At 37.2% G+C, this 16,557-nt stretch overlaps 1 protein-coding gene across 1 annotated transcript in view; it reads right to left on the reverse strand.

Moving 5' to 3' along the window:
- The window catches only part of LOC127653803 (metabotropic glutamate receptor 2-like), a 75,559-nt gene extending 60,456 nt beyond the window's left edge, over positions 1 to 15,103 (reverse strand). The window contains exon 1 of the mRNA XM_052140577.1: positions 14,898 to 15,103. The gene's annotated coding sequence lies outside the window, so the exon portion shown is untranslated. The remainder of the gene's footprint in view (positions 1 to 14,897) is intronic.
- Positions 15,104 to 16,557: the final 1,454 nt, after the last annotated feature.

Consider the following 16,557-nt stretch of genomic DNA (forward strand, 5'->3'; position numbering starts at 1 on the left):
TGTACAATATGGAACAGCCTTTTCAGGTCAGTCCAGACTGGCAGCCCCTGAAGTCCGGGACTTGGACAAAAGGTCCAGTTGTCCCCCCTTATTGGCGGCCCTGGTAACCGTGTCACGGTTTCATGGTATACCACTGTTTTAAAAAGTGACTAAAATCCAAGTAAAGTAATGAACGTTTCTATTGTAAATATCAGTTAAATTAATAGAGAATCAGCTACATGCACACAGCATCATATAAACTTCATCAAATAAATCTCTAAATTTCAACATCCTCCAGTTTCACTCAACCGTCACTTCATCTTAAAAGCCACACGCGCAAACTGCATGGCGAGTGACTGAAGTCTGCGATGTGGGAACATTTTGGTTATTCAGAGATGGTCACCTGATTTGTAAACTTTATTGAAAAAAAGTGTTGGCTCAGGCAGGGGACACTTAAAACCGGAAGAGCCATAGCCATGACTATCACCCCAAGGAATATGGGGAGATGAATATAAGAGAAAATACAGCATATAGGCTCTATATTGATGACTTGTTGCTTTATTTTTCTAATAATTTTAGCAAGGCACCTTAATACAGTGATACATATCATTCCGTTTCACCCTGAGTTCCAAACAGTCGTTAGAAGATATGTAAAAATCTGTACATCTCTAGAGCTGTGCATACGAAGAAGCTGTAACGTTTTAGATGCTGTGAAAACGTTGATATTGCTCATTTCAGTGTCTATTCAAACATACAGAAATGTATGTGTAACGTTTGTATGCAAATATCTACAAACACTAATAAGGTAACCCTGAACTGTCTGGTCTTTCCTATGAGTGCAAAAACACCAAAGGTTACACAAGTGAGGTGCCTTTAAGGCAGCATACTAACCGTCATGGAATCTCGTATGATTGCCCTACAAAGGCAGCAGTTCTGTGAGCCACTAAGGTTACTAACATTCCACCGCACGAATAAAGGACTCTTTTTGAGCACTTCAATACAGGACATGGCTCAAGCATTTTAACTCACAATTGATTTTAACGGAGTTTGACATTAGCATGTTGCTAAGCTAAAGATGTGGTTAGGGTTAGGGTTAGTGTTAGGGTTAGAATAAAAACAGATACAGGCAGAAATACATGATTTTCTCAAAAGTATTATTTCTCACCATTGGCCATTTTCATGGGTAGGCCAACATGTTCAAACACTAAGCCTTCCTGCAAACAAATCAAGTGATACTAGGCTTTTAAATTTGCTTTTCACCAGCAAAAGAGAAACAGCTGACTTTGAGAGATTCAGTCACACATGCTGACAGTTTCTTAATCCTTAGTAAATGTAACTTTTTGTGTCCTAAGAATAAATCTAACAAGAACACTGTTGTACCCAATGTACTTCCATTATATCATGTATTTCCAAGTGAGAAAAAAATAAACAAATTTAGGGCAGAAATGGAAAGATTACTGAGACAAATGTTATTTTCTTTAGAATAATGAGCACTGATGAATCATTTACAATAATCTCAGGAAAAAGTATTAAGAAAGTAAATAGCTAAAATTTGTATTTAATGTTGACAATGCAATTTGTTTATCTCCACTTACAGAGATGTCTCTGGTAACTACATATTTACACTAGAGATTTGGCAATTCGCTGTGTAACAACTGTGTAACTATCCTAGAGTGGAATACCACATTTACATTTATTCAAATTATGTAAACACATGGTAATTAAAGACCCATAAATTTCCCTAAATATCCAGTCCAATTTAGTTATTTCTCTCTCCCTGCCTTTCTCTCTGTGTCTCTCTACTTGTATCTTCTGCCTCACCAGATGGCCTCTTCAATTTATTGGCTCTCCTTTTGCCAGTCTTCAAGACTGCTCCAGCCACACAGGGTGAAGAAGCAGGGGAAGTGAGAGGTGCTGGCAGAGGAGAGAGGGGTGGGGAGAAAGCATCTAAGAGAGAGGAGGGAATGGGAGCAACATTAAGGAGGAGGATGAGGAGTTGTGCAGACCCTCACAAACTGTTAATCCATTTCAGTATTTTCAATCTTATGCTGGCAAAGAGTGCAGCATGAATATGGTAATTACACATCAAGAGAAGAGGTCATCTTTATGTAACTGCAGGGCAAAGAGAGGAAAAAGATTGAGAGGAATTCTGTATAAAGGACCTTTCTCTCAGGACAGAACTGATTAGAGAGGAGAAACTATGTAAATGGATTTCAGGCTTCCTCTTAAATCATATTTTAGACGACAAAAGGAAAATTTCCTGGGAGTAGGACATCTATGCTGCTGCTTGTGTGTGTGGGTATGTTAATGTGATTTTATGTCAAGCTACAATGCAACCCAAGAACTTCTATGAGATAACCTGTCCTTATGCGACCAACCTGTTGCTTTATTTTAAATGGCCCACATCACTCATCAGTTTAAATGTAATCACTGCCGTTGAATTGTGAACGCTCAATTGTAAATTCCATTTGCAACAGTTAGCCAAGCGATAAATGCACATTACATACTTTTAAGTGAATGACAGCTTCTCTCCATCCCAGCTACTGTGGATATCGGGGGTGCCACTGTGCCAGGTCTATTCTGGCAGTGATAAAGTCGAAAAACAATAAAGGAGAGAATTACAACTTCAATTTCTGCTAATCGCTGGATTGCAGTACATTTTCGACATGTTGACAAATGCCTTTTCAATTTAGAGCTCCAAGTCCCGAATCTAATCCTAACAACAGTGTGTAGTGCCACAACCCAGCAGGCATGTTATTTGATAACCATCCAAAGAGTCAGTGGCTGTGGGCCAAATGAGGTTTTGAACACCTTACTCAGAGCACTTAAAGCAACCACACCATCAACCACCATTTGAATGGGGAATTGCAATCAAGTGAGTACAACATCTCACTCTAAGGGGCCTTTGAAATGACTGTTTGAGAAGGGTATAAGCACTGAAAACTTTCTGTAAGTCAAATCTTGAAATAATCCAGTGATTCCCTTCACTGTTTATGCACTTCAAAACAAAAGCTATCTACTTTGATTACTCTAAATAACAAAATACCAAGCCATTTTAATAGATGTTAAAGTTTTGAAATATTTAAATTTCAAATTTACATATGTTCAGGGCAAGCAGGAATGTTTTTTTATAGCGACAGAGCCTATTCAAAAAAGAAAATAGAAAAAAAATTATCAACAGTAAAAATTAAATCAAAACAAATATTATGAATGAATCTAACAGCAACACTAGCTAGTCAAGTTTTAGATGGAGGCAGTGTTTCTTTGATTTCCTTGTGTTTGTTGTTGTCTCACAGAGGTAAAAGCTTGTTGTGAATTTGCCATCTTATCTCCAAAATTCAGATGAAATGTCACATGCCAGGACATAATGCTGGTTCATTGCTGTGTTTGGCTGATTACATTATCAATGGGGAAAAACAGGTGGAAACGAATGTACTAAATTCTGAATTACAACTCATTTACTTAGTCACTCATTCAGAGAGCAACATTTTCGCTTATGTCCTAGTTGACGTACCAAAAGCAAATTTCCGAAATGTAGAATGGCAGGGAAGAGCCATTTAAATTCATGAAGAAAGTGATATCTGATTGGATAATTCAGTCAAATTTATCAGGAAAGCGCTACCTGGTTATAAACTACAACCCAACCCTCACCCTACCCCTAAACCTATCCGTAACAAATCAGGTCACTGTAAAATATGTCTGTAATTTTAATGGTAAAAGACTGGTTTTTTTTAATTGATTAACAAGCATTAATATCAAATATACAGTAATTTTATATACATATATTTCTATCGGGAAGACACGCAGGCTTAAGTGAAGTTTAAGTTGTGCCCGGAACCGTCATGTCCTGCCAGAGATAGGAGGCAGGGGCGAGGAGCCTACCCCCGTGCGGGGCAGGGCTCAACTGGTGGTGGTGGGGTGGTGGAGGTTGCCTGTGTTTAGCACACTGAAACAGCAATGTGATAGATTGTGAGCGGACTTATAAAGCAATGGCTTACATGTGATTGGCTAGGAATTACCCAGCTAATGATGTGATGATGTACAGCTGCTAGTCTTCCCGTTAGAACTACGCTGCGCTTCCATATATTATTTTTATTTTTTACACTGATTTACAGTAGTCTTTACAATAAAATGTTGTAAAAAAAAAAAAAAAAAAGTTGTTCTATAAAGTTGTTTACATTTTTACTGTAACAACGACAGCTGCCATTTTTTATTTATTTATTTTTTTTTTAAACAACTGGATTTTTTCTTTTACAGTGTTCTTAAAAATATGAACTTTTTATTTTTATTCTTGCCCTGTCATCTTACCTCTTAGAAATCCATGAACCAAAAGTCATTCAAGGAGCTGTTTTTAATTTATTAATAATTAATATTTTGTTTTATGCAGAATAATCAATTACAGAATGGATAGATATAACAAAAAGAGATAAACAACAGAAGTTTTCTCCATGTTTTTTTAATGCAAATGACACAGCCTGAACAAAGAAAGAAAGAAAATAAAAACACAAGAGACATGAGCTTTCCATAACCTGGGTAATTGTTCCGACCAAACACTATGAAGAACACATCCAGATCAAAGCATTGTTTAAGGAATTCTGAAATTACTTTGAAAATCTTATGCCAATCATCTTGTAGATTAGGACAAATTGCATAGCAATGCAGTAAAGATGTATCAGCAGCCTTACATTTATCACAGACTGGGGAGACATATGGAAAAATATTCTGTAAGTTAATTTTTGAATAATGAAGCATATATGTCATTTTGAATTGGATGAGACAATGTCTGAAATTTATGGAGCATTGGTGGATTTCCTCAAGAAATTTCCATCACTAGTTCCTCCTCTCATGCAGCTTTAATTGTAGATGTTGATTGTAAATGAAAAGACAGTAAGGTGTCATCTAAACAGGAAAATATTTTGTTCTTTACCATAATGAATTTTAAGACACCTATCCAGGCAAGAGGTACTAGCAGTTGCAAATCTTTTTGAGTGTGCAAGCACATCCTGTTGATTCTGATTTGCAGAAATCTGAAAAAAAAAATACTCCAATGGAATCCATATTTTACCTACAGTTTTTCAAAAGTGGCAAAGGTCCCATTTAAAATACAGGTTATATATGGAACAATTACCAACATCTCTCCAATTTTTAAAGCCACTGCCCAGCACATACAGTGGAAAAGGTTGTCTGCTATGTGAAGTAAAAAGGATAATGTCTTCACACCGAAGTAGGTTTTGACAAATCATATTATGAATAATAAATTTACCTCCGTAAATTGATTTTTTACTATTTACAGGGGAGAGCATCACAGCTCCTATATCATAAGCGAGGCACGTCTCTCATTCTAGATCCAGCCATTTCTAGAATCCAGTCAAGGAGCCAGTTTTAATCAAAAGCATTTTACTTGGGTATATAAAATCTCCATCTCTGTGCCTGTGATCACCTGAAGTATTAACTGAAAGTTTGTTAATTATTAAAGTTATAAGAAGGTTATAAGAAGTAATAATATCCCAAAAAACAAAAAAAACAAACAGCCAGCATTAACCAATGAATGATAAACTAAACATATGATACAGACCAACATTGTGAAATGCTTATTTCCTTTCTTCAAGTGAACTTGCGTTATGCTGGACTGAGGTCTAAAATTCCCTCATAGCCTACAAAATTAGGGTTGAGTAACCCTGGAAATGGGCATATTAGTAAAAGTCTCTCAGACTTTTTTCAAGTTTAATTTGGCGCCACAGTGAAGAACGCAACATGATCACATGTGAAATGGACACGTGAGTTCAGAAACGTTCTGGACTTTGTGGAAAAATCTAGAGATTGCACATTTACAAAATGAAACATTTTTATTGAATTTTAAAAAAAAATACTGCACAATATTTGACAAAATATTTTTTCATTTGGCTCCATTTAGGGCATTGCTACGGTTGAAAGAGATAATAAGTTCAAATATGTTGTGCAATAAAGGCTGCGTCCGAAACCAATGGTAGCTGTCTTGTTGCCTCGCTGGTCTATCAGTCAACAGACAGCGTTTGCCTACAAAGGTACCTCCATAAACTGGTTTTGGACAATCCACTGAGCTGTGACGTGCACAGAAAGGGGGGAGCAGGGGCAGAAGGTGCCCTTCTGGTTGTTCAAAAAAATAAAGTGGAAATTGTAATAATTAAATTAAAATAGCAAAACAAAACTAAATTAAAATCTCATAATATAAATAATGTGTTATTATGATATTTCTTTGTAAATCGTTGGGGTAATTAAAGAAAATTATGTGTAGATGCCTTTAACAGCGTGCGCTACAGCAGATGGGGGCGGATTCTAATCCAAGTGATCCTCCCTATGCCCTACACACTCCAAAGTTCAGAGCCCTTGAAGTCGGTACTGCGAAGGGAACATGCAATTACTGTATGAAAATGCCCTTCGTCTTGTGGAAGGGCCCATTAATTTCTCACTTTCCTTTGGAATGAGATTTCGAGTGGTGCATCCCCTCCCACATGTGTTGTTTTGTGCAGGGCGGCTGTGGCTCAGGCGTAGAGTGGGTTGTCCATTAATCACAGGGTTGGTGGTTCGATTCCCAGCCCACACAACTCCACATGCCAAAGTGTCCTTGGGCAAGACACTGAACCCCAAGTTGCTCCCAATGGCAGGCTAGTGCCTTGCATGGCAGCTCTGCTGAAAATTGGTGTGTGAATGTGTGAATGAGACACAGTGTAAAGCGCTTTGAATACCTCTAAGGTTAAAAAAGGTGCTATATATGTGAAGTCAAACTAATCTGTTCATCTTTAGGAGACAAAATGCATCTCCTTCCTGAGCAGAATGATAGTTGTGTGGTCCCATGGTGTTTATACTTGAGTATTATTGTTTGTACAGATGAACGTGGTACTTTCAGGCATTTGGAAATTGCTCCCAATGATGAACCAGGTCTTGGCAGATTTCTTTTGATTTTTCCATGGTGTCAAGCAAAGAGACACTGAGATTGAAGGTAGGCCTTAAAATACATCCACAGACACACCTCCAATTGACTCAATTAGCCAAATAGCCTATCAGAAGCTAATTGGCTAATCACCTAAAGGCTTCACATCCTCTTCTGGAATTTTCCAAGCTGCTTAAAGGCACAGTTAACTTAGTGAATGTAAACTTCTGACACACTTGAATTGTGAAAGTCAATTAAAAGTGAAACAATCGGTCTGTAAACAATTGTTGGATAAATTACTTGTGTCATGCACAAAGTAGATGTCCTAAACGACTTACCAGAACTATAGTTTGCTAATATAAAATCTGTGAAATGGTTAAAAATGAGTTTTCTTCTGACTTGAACTGTATAAATTATTATGATTATTTATTTTTCAGCACAGAATGTCAAAAGCATGCCAAAACATGTTTATGTATAATGATTTAAGTGACTCAAGAGCAAGCATACATTAATTTCCTCATTTATTTTCTGCAATGCATGCAACATGAATAATAAACACTATGTAACTAAACAAGCTTACATACTTTGAACTCATTTGTGATGCTTCAATAATTTAATACTTTTGAATCCAGAATTTACATTGTTTTGTTTGTTTATGAAACATATAGTTAGTATTTTGGCTGTATACTCACAGTACGACGCAGACACACCAATGCAGAACTATAAATGCAAACCAACACAGGTCAGATAAAATGTTCACTCTATGTATGTGTTGTTCATCAACAGATTAATACTTATTTCCAACATCACATGGCACACCTGCAGTGTAGACAGCTTTATTAATTACAATGGGAGTGGTTGCATCGTTTTCAGCTATATAAATATAATGTATTTTATAGAATACTGCCATTAACTGAAGGAGCTGTCTGATTCAGGCAAAGCCAGTTTGGTTTTTGGTTAAATTAGTAGACTAATTACTTACAGAAAAATACCCTGGTATTACCATTTTTTGGACATGTGGGCTACCCGTTCAAAACCATGGTGATGAGGTCAGAATGGAAGCAGCAGAGATAAAATTATAAAGTGTGAGTGCAGAGATGAGAGAAGTGAAAAGAGTGATGAGACTGAGAAAAATTATGTTTATAATACAAGAAAAATGCTTAAATACTCAAAAAGCAAAGAATAAGTTAAGTATATATAAGTGCTACTCTTTAAAAAATATATGAAGAAATAAATATCAGTGCCCTTTTTTATCCTTTTGCCCATGTCCCTGCTGAGGTCTTTGCACACCACTGCCACTGAGGCAGTATAACCTCACATTATTGATAGGATACCAGCAACTGATTTATGCCATCTGGTGTCATGTAACTTTGTGGTTTGTTTGGACTGACTGGTCTAATAATCTAGAACAAAATAAAGATATTTGGCGATAACCATGTGTATATTTAAAAACTACAATACTTCTTTCTCTCTATAAATGGAATCAAAAGTTGGAAAAAGTAAATAAAAATGTACATTTATACACAAATTGCCTATCAACCGCCTCTTCGTCCACCTTTTTTTTGCTTTATCTCAACTGCTGTGGAACTATGCGGGCAGGATTGCAGGATTTCCTAGGCAGTGAAGGATGCATCTATGCTGCCTTAAAACATCGATTAGAAGAAGGTACCTCAGTTGACAGGATGTGAAGTGAACATTGGATTTGAACGTGCCTTGGTTCCTTCCTACCACTGTATACAGCCACCAGAAGCAGCGTTTATTTGGTTTCAGACGCTGCCATAGTGTACACTATGCACTATGTCTGGGGCAGCTGTGGCTCTGGTGGTAGAGCGGGTTGACCACTAATCACAGATTTGGTGGTTTGATTCCCTGACTCCACATGCCGAAGTGTCATTGGGCAAGAAACTGAACCCCAAGTTCCTCCCAGTGGCAGGCTAGCACCTTGCATGGCAGCTCTGCCATCTTTGGTGTATGAGTGTGAGTGTGAATGTGAGTGTAAAGTGCTTTGGTAAAGCTAAGGTTAAAAAAGGCACTATATATGTGCAGACCATTTACCATATACTACTACGCCAGTAAATTAAGCATTCTTCATTTATTGCATTTTTAACACTTTGAACAAACAATTATGACTCCTAGTATTCTTATTGTTTCTATAAGTCATTACCCTCTTTCTATGCCCTGCTGGCTGGAATAAGTAGTGTTTGGCAGCTGGCCATAAATGCAGGGGCTTTAAAACCCAGCCGATGCCTCTGCCAACCGCTTGTTTCTGTGGTGAACTGAATGAACACTCAAGCAGTAATCAACCAAGGACAGCACACCCTGCTTTTCATCACAGACAGACAGACTACTAGGCGAACAAAGAGAATGTCATAAAAAAAAATTATTTATGTGTGAATCTTCAAAAAAAGATCAGGGGCTTGGGACAATACATCAGCGGATTGAGCCTCCAAAGTCCGCTCGCAATGCCACTGCTATTGCTACTGTATGGTTTTGAAAGCTGGACAAGCCTTCATTTAATATAACAATCCATTTTTCTGCATCTCTCGCTTTCTCTTGTCTTTTACAAAGAAAAAGAGATCTAGCTTTTACAAGTCGTGCTGAGTTTTTTGCATTCTTTATGGTCTCTCCCCTCCCACTCTAGACCTGTACATAATTCATAACCCAATCACTGGAGACCTGTGAACCAATGCATACAGGGTTTCCCGTATGCCTTTAAACACATAAGTGCAAGCCTAATACATCACATTATGTATTTATCTGACACATACTCTTGGGAGCGTGAGTAAACTTGCACATGTTCCATTTCTCCCTGTCGGAAAAAGTACACAACATACAGACCTACTGTGATGAAATGCCACAGTCTACCTTTATTTCTCAGAATTTGACATTTTTTTATGATTATTTACAGTATATGTACAGTATATATCCCGTTGTCTCAGACATACACAGATATGTACACATGTGCACTATTGCACATATCCACAAAATACTTTTCTTCTGGCTCTGTGTGTGAGTCTCTCATGGGATCTGCACAGTCTCACAGTTTCTCAGAATGTCTTTTATCTGATGCTTGACAAGGAACACACACCATCTGCTATAGAATGTGCTAGATGCATTTCTGAGGATCATAGCATTTTTCTGCATTTCCATAGACAGTCATAGTAGAAATTAATGTATTATTCACAAAGAAATGTTCCCCTCAAGAGATAAAGTTCAGTTGATGTTCACAAATTTAAATGCATAAAACTGCTCTGCTTCAAATAAGTGTAAATTATTGCAAAGATCAATGTTAAAAGTAATGAGCAAAATCAATGTTCATTCGATGTTTAATCAATGATCATTTCTATTTTGAGTGACCTGTTAAATGCCATACAAATGTACCATTAACCATATGGTAATGTAAAAGCTGGATATAGCCTATTCATCATTCAGAGTTTTCACTTTGTCCATAGGGTTTATATGAATAAAACTAAACTTTATTATGCTGTTATTGATGATATTAAGATGCCTAATTTCAGAAAACCACAACTGTTAATCAAGTGATACATTAATGAAATTATCTGTGATTATCTGGAACAAAGATGTGATTAGATAGATCTCTGAAGAAAAAAAAACTAGCTCAACTGTTATGCCTTTTGTCCTATTGTGAATGCAGGACTGAGAATGACAATGCTCCACAAGCAGACTGTAGTGATGTTTCGCTTGTGAGTGAATCTGTCTTTTTAAACAAATTAATCATTCTTATTCACCTCCATACACTGACTCATATTTCTCGTTCACTGACATCTCTCCCTTTTGAAGCCAATGAACTGCTGTTTGAAGTACGAGACTGTTTTTGTGGCATTTCATGCTCCAGCCAATAGCATTAGAGTCTGGGCTGTGAAGGAGCATATCATTGGTTTGACTGACTGAACAAATAAACCTCTTCACTGAAGCAGTCGAGTCGGTCATTTGAGTCTGAACAAGAAGAGATGCCTCATTCATGAACGAACTGAATGTACTTGCATACTCGTTTGTGTATGAAATGAATAATTCACAAATTTTGTTTATGAACTAGGATCTGCTGACTTACTGAACAAAACAAGGCATGTTGTTTGTTCATTTTGCCCTGTGAGCCATTCGCATTCAAAAAGGAGAGAAAGGGGTGAATTACACAAAGACAAGTTTACAGGTATGCACATGATCCCCAATTTAGGAATGTGTAAAAATGGCTGAAGACTATACAGTTAAAATTACATGAATTATGACTGGAAATGTTGGGCTTTTGTGCACAGTGTAGGACATTTAGTATTTTCTTGAACTTTTACTATGTCTTGATAAAAATGAAACCCAGCTTTTGACAAAATATAAGAAAAATAATACCTTTCTTTTCATTTGTGGTGAAAACGGTTGCGGTGTCTTTATACATTTGAAGACATGCAAATTCCATTTGTGTTTCTTTGTTCTGCTTTGAAAGTCTGACTATAGTGCAAACCAATATCATTAGAGTACTGGCTGTGAAGGAGCATATAATTTGTTAGACCCACTGAACAATACACCCCTTCACTAAACTAGTAATTAGTCATTTGAGTCTGAACGAGATGAGACATCTTGTTCTAAACAAACTGAATGGACTGGCACACTTATTCGCAAACTAAATTAATAAATCAGTCATCTTGTTCATTAACAAGGATCTGCTGACTGCCTGAACAAGAGGAGGAGGCATGACATTGGTTGATTTCAGCAATCTTATTCAACAAGGGGCTGGATGAATTATTAATAAAAGTGAGTGATGACCACACATTACAATGACATATGATTATTGAAACTCATAATTATTTTTAGGCTAGTAGTATTGTCTTTTTTTTCTTTCTTTCTTTTTAATAGCTTGATAAAAAGTTGTGCTTAGCAGTTCACAGTATGATTGATATGCTTTGTTGTCATCTGTGGGGAAACAATTCTGATGATTAAACACTGCAGTTATGAAGTAAATTTGTATACATGCACATTTTAATAAAGCACAGTTAGACTTGTTTTGGCTGTGAATGACTGTGCTTTTGGTTCAATGTAATTACTCATTAAAGACGTAAAAGATAATGATTTAGCGCCAACTACTAGTGCAACGGCGTAATTTGCAGAAATTGTAAATGAACAAATCAATGAATGAATCTGAACGAATGTTTTTGGTGAACAACTTCAAAATCATCTAGTCACTGGGATGACTCAAAATTTGCACCACTGGCAGACTGCTCTCAGAGTGTAATCGTTAACAGTAGGTTGACTTTTCTTTAATTAAAATCGGTCTGTGCTTACTGAAATTCTATACACTGTCCCCAGTGACCAAAACAGTAAATTGGGTATATGGGCTCATGTGAGCTCCATTTTCTGAGTGACATTTCCATGGAGAGGCACCAAAAGTGAGTTGTAAAGTGAGTTGTTATCAGTTGTACAAAATTGAATACAGTGCACAGCAGGGAATGCAATTTTATGCACTGAACTCAACAACCCAAACCCCAAACCTTAACCTAACATCAGTAGAGTAAAAATGTCATGCTAGATGGAAAAATGTAACCTCCTAATCGTGCTCATCACTGGTTATTCTAACATGATTACTTCAAAGTTTCAACACGCTGCTGAGGCAAAGCGCATCCGGTCATGCCACAAGAGAAGGTAAAGTCACTTGAGCCAAATGCAAAAATGTTTGATGGGAGATCCCACTTGTCAGTGAGTCGGCATTATGTGTCCGATCCTATAGGGTACAGGAACTTTCTGAAACAACATGCCAAATTCCTGTGTGATCATGTTGCTACCAGCATAAAATCTACAGTGTAGCTTTATGTCAATATTAAACACATTTCCAAGTGGAACCGGATATTCAATGAGAAAAAGTAAAGCAGGATTTTATCCATCAGGAAATTATTGGATTGATTATACCAGAATGCAGCAGCACGAGTTTGCAGTCAGACTATTGGTTAACATTATCCAATAGGATAACAGGGCTTGGTGAAGTGAGCCGAAACTGAATGTTGTTTCAGAAGCGGAACAAGTTATTAAATTTTGATCAAGCCCGAACAGAATTTGCCTACGTTTTCTGTGTGTAGAACTTCTGAATTCTGTGAAAATTTGTGGAGCATTCTGCACAGGTGGGCACCAGAATTAAGAAGTCCAAACATATTATTTATTTGTAATAACAAGCAATGGTCAATCATGCACAATAAGAACAGGAATACACTGTAGAATAGAAAGTAAAAGATACGTTGGTGTACAAACCCTGGATGTTGCCATGGATTTTCAAATTGACCTGATATAAGTTATGGTTGCTGACACATCCTAAATCTAGACTGTTATGACAGAACTGCTTTCTTACACTGATTTCTTGTAGGACTAATACTCATTTATTTACAACGCAATTAGGCCTACTTTAACTGTCTTCATCACTGTAACCTATTTATCACGTACGCGGGAAACACTTTCCCGCCATAAAGGCTTGTCAGAGTCTGTGACTGAATGACTTAAAAGCTTCCTTGTCCTGTCTGTTTTCTTCACCAAAGAGCTTGTTGTCCAGGTTAGGTAGACATGAGGTGAACTCTGTATTAGCAATTCTGGGTTTTACTGCATAATCAATATTCTATGACGTGTTCCTTGCTGTAAGGTGCACTTTTAGCTTCGACACGCTCACAATGGCGTCACAATGAGACTTGAAGGATTGTCTTCCATTTATCTCTCTTTCTCGAACTCACATCTCTTTACGTGTTTAGCTGTGGGTTCAGTCGCTGGGCGGCTGCTACACAGGTGAAGTGGTTCCATTAGGACTGTGGAGAGACTTTCGCCTCGCAGCAATTCCTCATAGCAAAAGATAAGAGCATGTGCGGCGCGAGCTTGAATTATTTAAACTGACCAGCCAAACGGTTGTTCGCCACTTCTCGGGTTCCTGTTATTTTAAAAGCGCAGCCTGTCATGCTCGCCAAAAAGCCCCAGCACAAGCATATAGCCTTCGAAACGACTTGTTTTTCTTTGCCATTTTAATTACATTGCTGTCAATGCATTCATTATTAATACAGTTCACATAAATATCGGCAAGAAAGATAATCAATCGACACGATGTTACTTATGTCCTCGTTGACGTGGTCAAATCCGCACATTATGTCAATTTAAAGCTTATTTTCTAAATAAAAAACGAAAATGATTTCGAATATTTTAGAGAATGGTCAAGAATTTAAAAAATGGATAAAAAGTTAAACAAAACGAATATTTTATATATATATATATATATATATATATATATATATATATATATATATATAGTCACCACTCGCTTCACACCAAGTGAACAGAAGGCATCGTATTATCTTCATACTGCAACATTTGTTTGATTCATTTCCTTATATAGAAAAAGTCTAATTATGAAGTTGCATTGTTATAGAACACGTTACAAATGTACAAACGTCATCGTGTTTCACGAAGTTCCAGAAAGGGTGAAGTCTTGAATTAAAAGCTTTGAATGTATTTAAACCGTCAGCAACTTTAGTGTACGTAACATAAACAGTCAACGGATTTAATCTGAAGCCAGTTCAAAATTATTGAAATACTTGCACTTTACGAAACTTTTGAACATGCAGCAACAAGCCACTATTTAAGGAAATTAAAGCTCAAATACTCTGTAGAATTACACGCCTTCCATATTCATCCACAGAGATGCGTTTACAGACACAGCCCAGATATGTGATGATGATATGTTGTTACCTGTGCGATTGTTTATCTGATCAGATGCTTCATAAACCAGCGGATTGTCTACGTTTCGAACGGAATCTTGTGCAAATGGAAAACTGTACATTGTATTCTGATTTAAAGCGAACATCTCTTGAATGTCAGGTGTCAAGTACAAAGCATGTTATTAATACATTGTAATACATTTGTCCCTTTATTTCCACGCTGATACGTAACACTTGCCGTAGGCTACTTAATGAAATACAGAAAACTAACATGGCACTTTAATCATCAGATTAGTTTCAAATGATAACATTCTTACCTGTCCTGTCCAGTTTACCTCACATCGACACATTCCAGGCGGATAGCCGTCAAGACACCGGGTGAAAGTCCTTGTATTTTTCTTCGTATCCTTTGTGAAAGTTTGGTGTTATTCTATTGCTGTATTTAAATCATATTGCTGAATCCCAGCAACGGAATTCAGGTTTCATTCAATGGGTGAAGTTTGCGTGGAGCGCGCGCCACTGAGACGCTGTGCGCGCCTGGAACTGTCCATGGTACTGAAAAGGCGTAGCGCGCGTCACTGAATTCCTTGAGACTGTATTATCATAAATGCAAAAGAATGCTCGCTCCACTATGCCAATTATTATTGTTTTTTTTTATTTTATTTTTTTTTTGTGGAAGTATTGCAATATGTTAACTCAATATAATGGCTAAAAATTAAAAGTCAAAAAAAAATTTCCAATGCACTTTTCTAAAATCAATTCGGAATGCCAATTAATGATTCTAACAAAAGATTTGCGCTGATTTGAAGAGCGAAATGTTGAAACCTCTGGTCGAAGATGTGTAAACCAGACACAGTCAGCGACCCCCCGGCAGATTTCTTCAGCTGAAACAAAGCATTGAGTAGGCATACATGATCCTTGAATTTATAATGTACTGGCCACTGACATAGAAATGTCGTCTATAAACTGCATATGGTAACCAAAGTGATCACCCATAATTGCGATATGAGGAACTGTTGCGAATGGTAACAGCAATTTCCCCCAATCTGCTCCGTTTGCCCTGCGAGATTGGGAATATATAAATGTGCCCAAATACGTCAGATAATGTCGATTTAGTTTAATTGGCCCGTGACGCCGATATGTTGGCTTGTCACAATCACACATCATAGGATCAATGTCCTATTCAGGTCGATAGACAAGTTCTTACATGTTTTATAACTTGTGAGAGACTATCATTCGCTTTCTGTCGGTTGAAGAATAGCGCGTCATCATTTGTCGGTCAGCAAAGTAAGGCACGACTGTTTGCAGTCTTCATAAGACAATATGGCCATGGATATACTTTTGTTTATTTTTGCTCCGTCAACGAAAACAGTTCCAAAAGAAGTCAAAGCAGGATCAAGTACATCAGGATCGAAAACTTCTTGCCTCACATGTTCACACTCTTGTTGTAAAGGCAGCTGGCTAACCAGAACTCCTCTGAAAGATAAACACTAGGTCATTTCAATGCTCCTCCTTCACTGAGTCCTCCTTCAATGAGCTCACTGCAATCCCAAGTGTTCAAAAGATACAGAACCAGCAGGAGCTCTTCAGAAATTGCACTTACATTGATTTTTATTTTCAAAGACAAACACTCACATAATAACCAAAGAGAAGATCAGAGGAAATTGCTACATCACAAAGGAGGAGAATTAGATGGAAGGGGTTCCGAGGGTATACTGCAAATGGTTAATGGGACACTACCCTTACCAGTCAGTGCTTCTTGAGCATGCATTAAGACCAACACGAGGCAATGAAAAACACCTTTTTGAGTCTACCTTTAGTAACAATTAGCAGGTTAATAGATTAAAAAAATAATAACAATGTTAAGACTTTACAAAAAAGTTGCATTGTTGAATTAGTTGTCAAAATATCTAATATGAACTCACACTGAACAATACTTTTACATAATTTATTAATATTTGTTTTTTTCTACATACA

This window comes from Xyrauchen texanus, chromosome 13, assembly GCF_025860055.1.
Source record: "Xyrauchen texanus isolate HMW12.3.18 chromosome 13, RBS_HiC_50CHRs, whole genome shotgun sequence".
Classification (NCBI taxonomy): domain Eukaryota; kingdom Metazoa; phylum Chordata; class Actinopteri; order Cypriniformes; family Catostomidae; genus Xyrauchen; species Xyrauchen texanus.